Genomic DNA, 9,480 nt, shown 5'->3' with positions numbered 1-9,480 from the left:
CAGAATATAAAATAATCAAGAGTCAGCTCATTATTGGCTCATTTTCCCTCCACTTACTTCTCAGCATGGGCTCTCTCGGCCTAGGTCTAACAGTGACCTAAAGACTAAGTGGAGAGAATGAAAGCCATCAAAAAATGCATGGGACTGGAAGGTGAGTATGTGAGGACTCTGAATTACAGTCAAATATTCAAAATATAGGAAGGCTAGGAATAGAATATGTGATGAGGGTGCTGAAAACCCACCACAGTATTGAAATACTACATAGTTGTGGCAGAGAAAAATCAGCCAATGGTGGTTTGGGACTAGGATTAGCAGAGAATGCCAAGCAAAAGCCTTATGAGGCCAAACTTCCCAGACCCAATAAGCACTGAAGAGGTAGAATGTCACTAACAAAGTCCCTCTCATCCTTATCCACCCTTCTAGTTACTAATGGTTTTCCCTTGATCTGTGCACCCGTGAGGTAGTCAAGAGGACAATCCTGTGACTCTGAGGGCAAGGTGATGTGTCCATAATGGCAGAGGAGGGCTCGCAGTCAGGTGTCCTGGCTCTTAGTCAGCATCCTGCTAACTCCCCTGAACTCTCTAAAGAAGAGCTGATTGTTAAGTGAATCCAGACCTCTTCCAGGAAGACCCTGGAAGTTAGTGGCAGGAAGTTCTCTGAGTGGTCTCTCTTATCTCTGCCTAGAAAGATTCAAAAAAAGAGCAGCAGCCACGAAGATCCAGGCCTGGTGGCGTGGCACTCTGGCACGCCGGACCTTGCTGCACGCCGCCCTCAGGAACTGGATCATTCAAATGCTGGTGGGGGCACACAGTGGTGAGGCTGCTGCAGAGGAAGCGGAGGGCTGCCCTGATTACCTACGCAGACAGAGAGAGGGCAGTGGTCAAGCTCCAGTCTTTGGTCCGTATGTGGCGCATCCACTGGCGATACTGCCAGGTGCTCAATGCCATCTACATCATCCAGTGCCACTGGAAATGCCAAAACTGCCAGACCTGTGCTCTCCTCCGGGGCCACTGCATAGTCACAGCTGATCACCTGCAGTTCCACATTGAGATCATCAACCCCTAAGAGATGGCAAGAAGGGGCACTGTGTCTCTTGTACCCAGTAAAGGTCTAACCTGGTCTGTCTCATGGTCTCCCCCAGCTAATGGAAATTTTGAGACTTAGGCCATGCTGCCTCCTCTTCTCCCTGGGAAAGAACTTCAGTGAGGTTTCCCTCATGCCTATGGACCGTGTTCTGGACTGACAATGACCATCTGCTACTTTGTTGTCAAAACAGAAATTGAGGTCCTAGTCTCTCTTGGTACAGGACAAAGCTAGAAGTCCCGGTTCCCGCCCCAGCCCCATTCCTTTCTTCTCATCCGAGGATCTGAGAGACAGCTGGGCTGCATCTTCCTGATGACTCTAGGCACATCTGCACATGAAAATGGACTCTGAGGCTCTTCTCTGTCAGCCTGGAGTCAGAGATTGGCTGGGTCTGGGATACCTCAGACAAGGTATCCTTGACAAGCACCTAGAGACAACGCCAGCATTTGGCTGACTCTTCTGAGAGCAGCGCAATGCAGCCCCAAGTGAAGGATAGGAGATTGGCTTTGTGATAGGTGGGACTGGGGATGCTGATAAGCAGGTTATGACTCCAGGGACTAGTAGAATGCAGGAGTTCCCGGCACTTCAACTCGTGTCTACACAATTCCCTCGCCAGAACTTCTCTCCCCGAAGGCTGTGCAACAAACAGACTTCCCTCTGATATTACCCCCATCCCTACCCTTGTCTCCATTCTTGGTGATTTTATCATTGGCTGAGATGATCCTCTCAATCTCCTTAATTCTTACCCTAATAAATCTTTTTTTGTTCTCCTCCTCAGCCATTCACTCCCATGGTCATACTAAAGCAGTGCTATTCAACAGAAGTTTCTGTGATGATGGAAATGTTCTGTATCTGTACTGTCCAATGTGGTAGCCACTAGCCACACATGGTTGTGGAGTGCTTGTAATGTGCCTAATGCAACTAAAGAATTGAATTTTATTTTTATTTAACTTAAGTTTAAACAGCCTCATGTGGCTGGTGGCTATTCCATTGGACAGTGTGGCTCTAGACCTCACACCTCACCATTACCAATAATTGTTTGTTGTTGTTAGTGCCATCAAGTTCTGACTCCTAGCAACCCTGTGTAAAGCAGAGCGAAAACCTGCCCTGTCTTTTTTGGGCCATCTTCTCATCTTCCGGTGCTATATCAGACAATGCTCTGCTGCTATTCATAAGGTTTTCATGGCCAGTTTTTCCAGAAGCGGGTGGCCAGGACCACCTTCCTACTCTGTCTTAGTCTGGAAGCTCCACTGACACCTGTCCACCATGGGTGACCCTGCTGGTGTTTGAAATATCAGTGGCATAGCTTTCAGCATCACAGCAACACGCAGCCACCACAGTACGACAACCAATAGATGGGTGTTATTGTTCCCTGACCTGGAAATGAATCCGGGCCGGGGCATTGAGAGCACTGCATCTTAACCACCAGACGACAAAATACATAAAGCAGAATTCTCCTGTGCCCCTTTGCAGTCAACCACTACCCCATCACCAGACCCTAGTAAACACTGATCTGTACTCTGTGCCTATTGTTTCACCTTTCCCAGAATGTCATATAAAAGGAATGATAGTTTGTAGCCTTTTGAGTCTGACTTCTTTCACTTAGCATAACGTGTTTGAAATTTCTCTGTGGTGTCATCAGTACCCACTTGTTTTTATTGCTGAGAACTATTTCATCTTAAGGATGTTACCAGAGGCTTTCACCAGTTGAAGGATCTTGGAGTTGTTTCCAATTTTTGATGATTACAGATGAATCTGCAGTGTATATTTGCGTAGTTTTTGTGTGAACCTAAGTTTTGCACTTTATTTGGTTAAGAACCTAGGAACAGGAGCTTCCAATTCCGGTACAAGATCATGTTGATTCACTTTTCCCTTCTCCTCCTCTTTAAAAACTAAATACGCTAAAACCAATTCAACAGACAATCACAAAAGGACTGTGAAATGTAGAAAGAAGAACGTGGATCAGCTAGGAACCTCAAGATCTTAACAGATACACCATGATGAATTCCCTGGGTTTTCTTTTTATCTATCGTATATCTCAGAATGAACACCAGACATGTCTGCAGCCCAGAACCACCAACATGCATAGGGAAAACATAAAAAAAACAAAGAAAATCCTACACTCTCTGGCCAAAGGAAGGGGAAGCCCAGCAGTGACTAAGCAGGGAGACCCATACCTAGTGGCAATGATAGACTGAACTGCTTGTAGCAGCAGCACCAGTACCCAGATGAACCAACCCATCCCACACCTGACACCTGCTGGTAGCAGCAGCCATTAACTGCCCACAGCAACTGTAACAGTGGAAGCCAGGCTTATCCACCCACTCTGCACTGCACATCTGCTGGCAGCAGTGGCCCACTTTGTCCTCAGCAGCAGTAACAGCAGCATCTAGGTGGGTCAACCCACTGCATTTTTCATCTACTGGCAGCGCAAGGCCAGATCCACCTACAACAGCAAGAGCAGAACTTGGGCAGATCAAATCATCTCTCACACCAAACTAGATGGGAGGAGGGAGAAAAGGGACCATCCCCCGCTTCTGTACCTCAGCTCTAGCAGGCCTAGTGTCTTTTGGCCTTCCAACCTACCACAGAGGGCAATCCAGATGCAGCAGCTCCTGGTTGTCCATCCAACCACAAAAGGAGATCCAGGAAATGAGTCTCCTGGCCCTCTAGCCAACAGCAAAATGCAGTCCAAGTAGGCCCTTTCCTCCTCTGATGGCACCAGCAGAGACAGAATGGGAAACCCACTGGCACCAGGTGGCCAGAGAATAGGTAAGGGTTCTTCTCTCCATTCCATAGGTCCAACATGCCTAACCCTCCATCTAATTATGACAGGAGACCCAGAGAAACACCTTGCAAATACGATCTTGCACGTGGCACCAGAAGAAATCCAGTGGAAGCCCAAGAGGAACCAAAAGAATGAAGCACACCATGATTGCACTGAAGGAACTCGGAAAAGTAAATTCTCATTAGAAATAGAGCCCACAAAAATAGGACAGAATCTACATGCTAAACCTCGACAGGATGCTTCCCTCTAAAATAGAACATTTAAATAGCATCGAGAGTTTCCTAACATAATATCCAAAAGGTCTAGCACACAACAGAAAATCACTCATCATACCAAGAATCAATAAAATCATAACTTGAATGAGAACAGACAATCAACTGATGCCGAAATGAACTAGATGTTGGAGGTATCTGACAAAAATTTTAATCCAACCTCCACAAAATTACTTCAACAGGTATTTACAAGTTCCCTCAAAGCAAACAAAAAAAGAGAAAACCTCACTAAAGAAATACAAGTTACAAAAAAGAACAAAATGGAAATTATAGGAGTGAAAAGCACAATGACTGAAATTTAAAAAAAGACTTGTTAGATGGGCTCTATTAGTAAAGTGGAAAGAACATAAGATAATATCAAAAAACTCAAGGGCAGATCAATAGAAATTGATATAATTTATATAGTGTTATCAACTAATGTTATAATAATAAAAAAATCAACTATAAAAAAGGGATATTACGTAATGATAAAAGGATCAATGTGCCAGGAAGATGTAGCAATCCTAATTGTGTATGCCCCAGACAACCGAGCTCCCAAATATATAAAATCCAAATTGATAGAGCTGAAAGGAAAATAGATAAATTCACAATTACAGCTGGGACTTCAACACCAGACCCTCAGCAACTGATGGAACAATTAGACAGAAAATTAGAGAATATGTAAAAGAATGAACAATAGCATCAAGCAAAAGGAGTTAATTGACATTAGGAACATCCCATCCAGGAGCAGAATACACATTCTTTTCAAGCATGGAAGGAACCACCATCAAGATAGACTTATCCTGCTTCATAAAACAAACGTCAACAAACTTAAAAGAATTGAAACAATACATAGTATGTTCTCTAACATAATGAAATAAAACTAAGATTCACTAATAGGAACATCTTCAGACACTTAGATATTAAACAACACACTTCTTTAAGAAAAAACATAGATCAAAGAAGTATCCAAAGAAAGTTTCAAATACATAGAACTGAATTAAAAATGAAAACATGACATATCAAAGTTTGTGGAATGCGTGTGAGAGGGAAATTTATAGCATTAAATGATAATATCAGGGAAAAAATGTTCTCAAAAAGTAGTCTAAATTCCTACTTCAAGAACCTAGAAGAAGGGTAAAATAAATCCAAAGAAAGAAGCCCAAGATAGAAGAGAAATAATAAAAATAAGAGCAAAAATCAATGAAATACAAAACAGAAAACAATAGAGAGAAAATAAATGAAGCCAAAAGCTGACTCTGAAAAAATCAATAAAATTGATAAATCTCAAGCAATACAGACAAAAATTAAGAGAGAGAAGATACAGGTGGATATCACTACAGATCTGGCAGCCATTAAAAGCATAATAAAGGAATACTGTGAGCAACTTTACTCTCATAAATTCAACAACTCAGAAGAAATTCATCAATTGCTTGAAAATCACACAATACCAACTCAATCAGATGCAACATATGACCTAAATAGTCCTATAACCATTAAAGAAATTGAATTTGTAGCTTAAAAGCTCCCTAAAAAGAAATCTCCAGGCCCAGATGACTTCACTGGAGAACTTTTACCACATATGTAAAGAAGAATTTTTACACCAATTTTACAGAATTTCTTGCAGAAAATAGAAAAGTAGAGACCACCCCCAACTTTCATCAGGCCAGTATTACCTTGATACCAAAATCAGACAAAGGGAACAAAAAAAATTGTAGATCAATATTTCTCAGGAAATTAGATGTAAAAACCCACAGAAAATATTAGCATGTCAAACCTAACAACGTACAAAAGGAATTATACACCATGACCAAGTAGAAATTTATTCAAGGTACACAAGGCTACTTAAACATTCCAAAATTAATCAATCAACCATATCAACAGGCTAAAGAAGAAAAATCAAATGACATAAATATAGTCAGGAACAGAAAAATCATTTGACAAAATCTAACACCCGTCACGATAAAAAGGAATCTCTCAGCAAGTTAGGAATAGAGGGGAACTACCTCCACTCGATAAAGAGAATCTACAAAATGCCTACATTTAACATGATACTTAATAATGAAAGACTGAATATTTCCCCCCCTCATATCAGGAACAAGACAAGGATGTCCACTCTCACCAATTCTCTTCGATTGTATTGGGATCCTAGCCAAGGCAACTAGGCAGGAAAAAGAAATTTAAAAAGGCATACAGATAGGAAAAGAAGAAATAAAACTTGTCTCTATTTGCAGATGACATGATTATCTACATGGAAAATTCAAACGTATGTCAAAAAAAATCAATCCAAAGAAAATGAAATACTTAGATATACACTTAACAAAAAATGTATAGGATATGTATGCTAAATATTACAAAATGCTGATAAAAAAATTTAAAAAGACCCAAGTCAATGGAGACACATATCATGTTCTTGAACTGTAGGACTCAACAGAGTAAAAACAACAATTCTCCCCAAATTGATATACAGTTTTAATGCAATTACTATCAAGATCCTAGAAAGGTGTTTTGTAGACATAGACTAGCTTATTCTAAAATTTATATGGAAAGGCACAAGCCCTAAATTAGCTAAAACAATCTTGAAAGGGAAGAATCAAATGGGAGGAATCACTCTCCCAGTATTGAGGCTTAGTGTACAGCTACAGTAGTCAGGACAGTGTGGTATCGGTATAGGCTTTTGATTAATACTGGCCCTGATATCAGTTCCCCTACATTAAGCCCAGCATATACAGGGTTAAAACCAAAAGCATGCATCCCCTTTCCCTGCTTCTTTAGTTACCCTTCTGTGTAAATCTCTGTTTCTTTAGCCTTTGTCTCCCTGGGCTTCACAACCAAATAGAAGCTACAAATTGTCAAAGCCCGGATGACCTCATGCTGGGATCACACTAAAGTTTTGGCTAATCTTGGGTCCTTGAAGTTTATTACAGGGAAACTGATGTCCAGAGAATATCAAGAAACTGAAGCTTCCCAGGCCCCAGCTCCTTGGCTTCCTGGCACCAGAAACCACCATCCACTATAGAGTCAGACACCCAGGAATATCCACCTGCAGATTCCCTTATCTCACCATCCCCCTTCCTGAAAGCAGCCTCACAAGCCCAAACACAGGCTGGTGGGAAAGTGCCAACCAGCAAAGCCATATGCTCCCTCTCCTTACAAGCAACCACATTCCTTACAACCTTTAAAACCTCTTACCCACTTCTTAACAGGGAGCCAGCAGTTTATCAGGTGTGAGCCTCCTGCTACTCCCTTTGCTTGTCAAAGAAAATAAAACCTGATGTTGCTTTTCACCAAGAGCTCTGTTCTTGTTACTTGGGTTCGCACCGAGCTCAGAGTCCAAACTTTCAGTTAACAGTATTGGTGGAGGGGTAGACATGTAAATCAATGGAATTGAACAGAGAACCCAGAAATAGACCTACACAAACATGGTCAACTGATTTTTAACAAAGGAGCAAAACCAATTAAATGGAAGAAGGATGACCTTTTCAGCAAATGATACTGTAGCAACTGGACATCCACAGGCAAAAAAAAAAAAAAAAAAAAGCTTTGACTTAAGTCTCACATTTTATGCAAAAATTAACTCAAAATGGATCATCATTGGGCCAACCCCAGTGACCTAGTGGTTAAGTTTGGAGTGTTCTGCTTCCATGGGCTGGTTTCAGTTCCCAGGCATGAACATAGACCGCTCTGTTAGGAACCATGCTGTGCTGGTGGACTGCATCCTAAAAACTAGAAGATTGGTACAGATGTTAGCTCAGGGTGAATCTTTCTCAGCAAGAAAAAAAAAGTAAAAATATAAACCTTTGGGAAAAAATGAGAGAAAGTCAAGACAAAAAGCTCTTAGACTTGACAGCAAAAGTACAATTCATAAAAGGAAAATTGATACATTAGACAATCAAATTTTAAAACTTTTGTTCTATGAAAGACCCTTTTAAGAGGATGAAGACAAGTTACATGATGGGAAGAAATATTTGCAAACCACGTATCCAATGAAGGACTTGTATCTAGAATACATTTTTGTCTTTTTATTCAGCTTTATTGAGGTGTAATTAAAAATAAAAATTGCTTACTTTTAAGATGTACAACGTGATGGTGTGGTATACATAGACATTTTGAAATGATTACCACGATCGAGTTAGCATATCCATCACCTCACATAGTTAATTTTCTTTTGTATGAGAACACTTAAAGACTACTCTCTTAGCAAATTTCAAATATACAGTGTGTAATTATTAATTATATTCACCGTGCTGTACTTTAGATCCCCAAGCTTATTCATTATATAACTGAAATTTTGTGCACTTTGACCAACATTTCCCCACTTTCCCTACCTCCCAGCCCCTTGTACCCATGGTTCAACTTTATTAAACTCCACATATAAGCGAGATCATACTGTATTCATCTTTCTCTGGTTTATTTTGCTTAGTATAATGTCCTGCTTGTTCATCAATGTTGTCACGAATATAAGGATTTCCTTCTCTTTTTATGGCTCAATAATATTCCATTGTATATATATATCCATTCATCCTTTGATAGAAACTTAGAGTATTTCCATATCTTGGCTGTTACGAATAATGCTGCAGTGAACATGGGAATGCAGATAACGCTTTGATATAGTGATTTTATTTCCTTTGGATATATATCCAGAAGTAGGATTGCTAGATCATATAGTAGTTCTATTTTGAATATGCTGAGGAACTTCCATACTGTCCAATATAATACTTGTACCAATTTACATTCTTACTAGCAGTTTACGAGGATTCCCTTATCTCCACATCCTTGTCAATACTTGTAAGCTCGGCTTTTTGATAACAGCCTTTCCAACAGGCGTGAGGTTATATCTCACTGTGGTTTTGATTTGAATTCTTATGATGATTAATGATGTTGAGTACCTTTTCATCTACCTGTTATCCATGTATGTCTTTGAAAAAATGTCTATTCGTGTCCTTTGCCCATTTTTTAATTGGCTTATTTGGTTTTTTTGCTATTGAGTTGTATGAGTTCCTTTTATATTTTGGTTATTAACCCATTATCAGATACAAAATTTGCAAATATTTTCTCCCATTCCGTAGGTGCCTTTTAATTTTGCTGATTGTTTCCTTTGCTATGTGGAAGCTTTTTAGTTTGATACAGTCCCACTTGTTTATTTTCACTTTTTTCCCTGTGCTTTTGGTGTCAAATCCAAAAAATCATTGCAAGACCAATGTCAAGCTGTTTATCCTCTATGTTTTTTTCTAGGAGTTTTACAGTTTCAGGTCTTACATTTAAGTCTTCAATCCATTTTTGAGTTGGTTTTCATATATGATATAAGGGTCCAATTTCATTCTTTTGCACATGGATATCCAGTTTTCCCACCACTTA

At 40.1% G+C, this 9,480-nt stretch overlaps 1 pseudogene; it reads left to right on the top strand.

The window, feature by feature from the left end:
• Window positions 1-511: 511 nt before the first annotated feature.
• LOC138917955 (IQ domain-containing protein F2 pseudogene) lies at window positions 512-1,065 on the top strand (annotated as a pseudogene).
• Window positions 1,066-9,480: the final 8,415 nt, after the last annotated feature.

The sequence above is a fragment of the Equus caballus genome, chromosome 16 (genome assembly GCF_041296265.1).
Source record: "Equus caballus isolate H_3958 breed thoroughbred chromosome 16, TB-T2T, whole genome shotgun sequence".
NCBI lineage: Eukaryota > Metazoa > Chordata > Mammalia > Perissodactyla > Equidae > Equus > Equus caballus.
The sequence above is the reverse complement of the archived record's forward strand: the minus strand, read 5'-3'. Positions and strand labels throughout refer to the sequence as shown.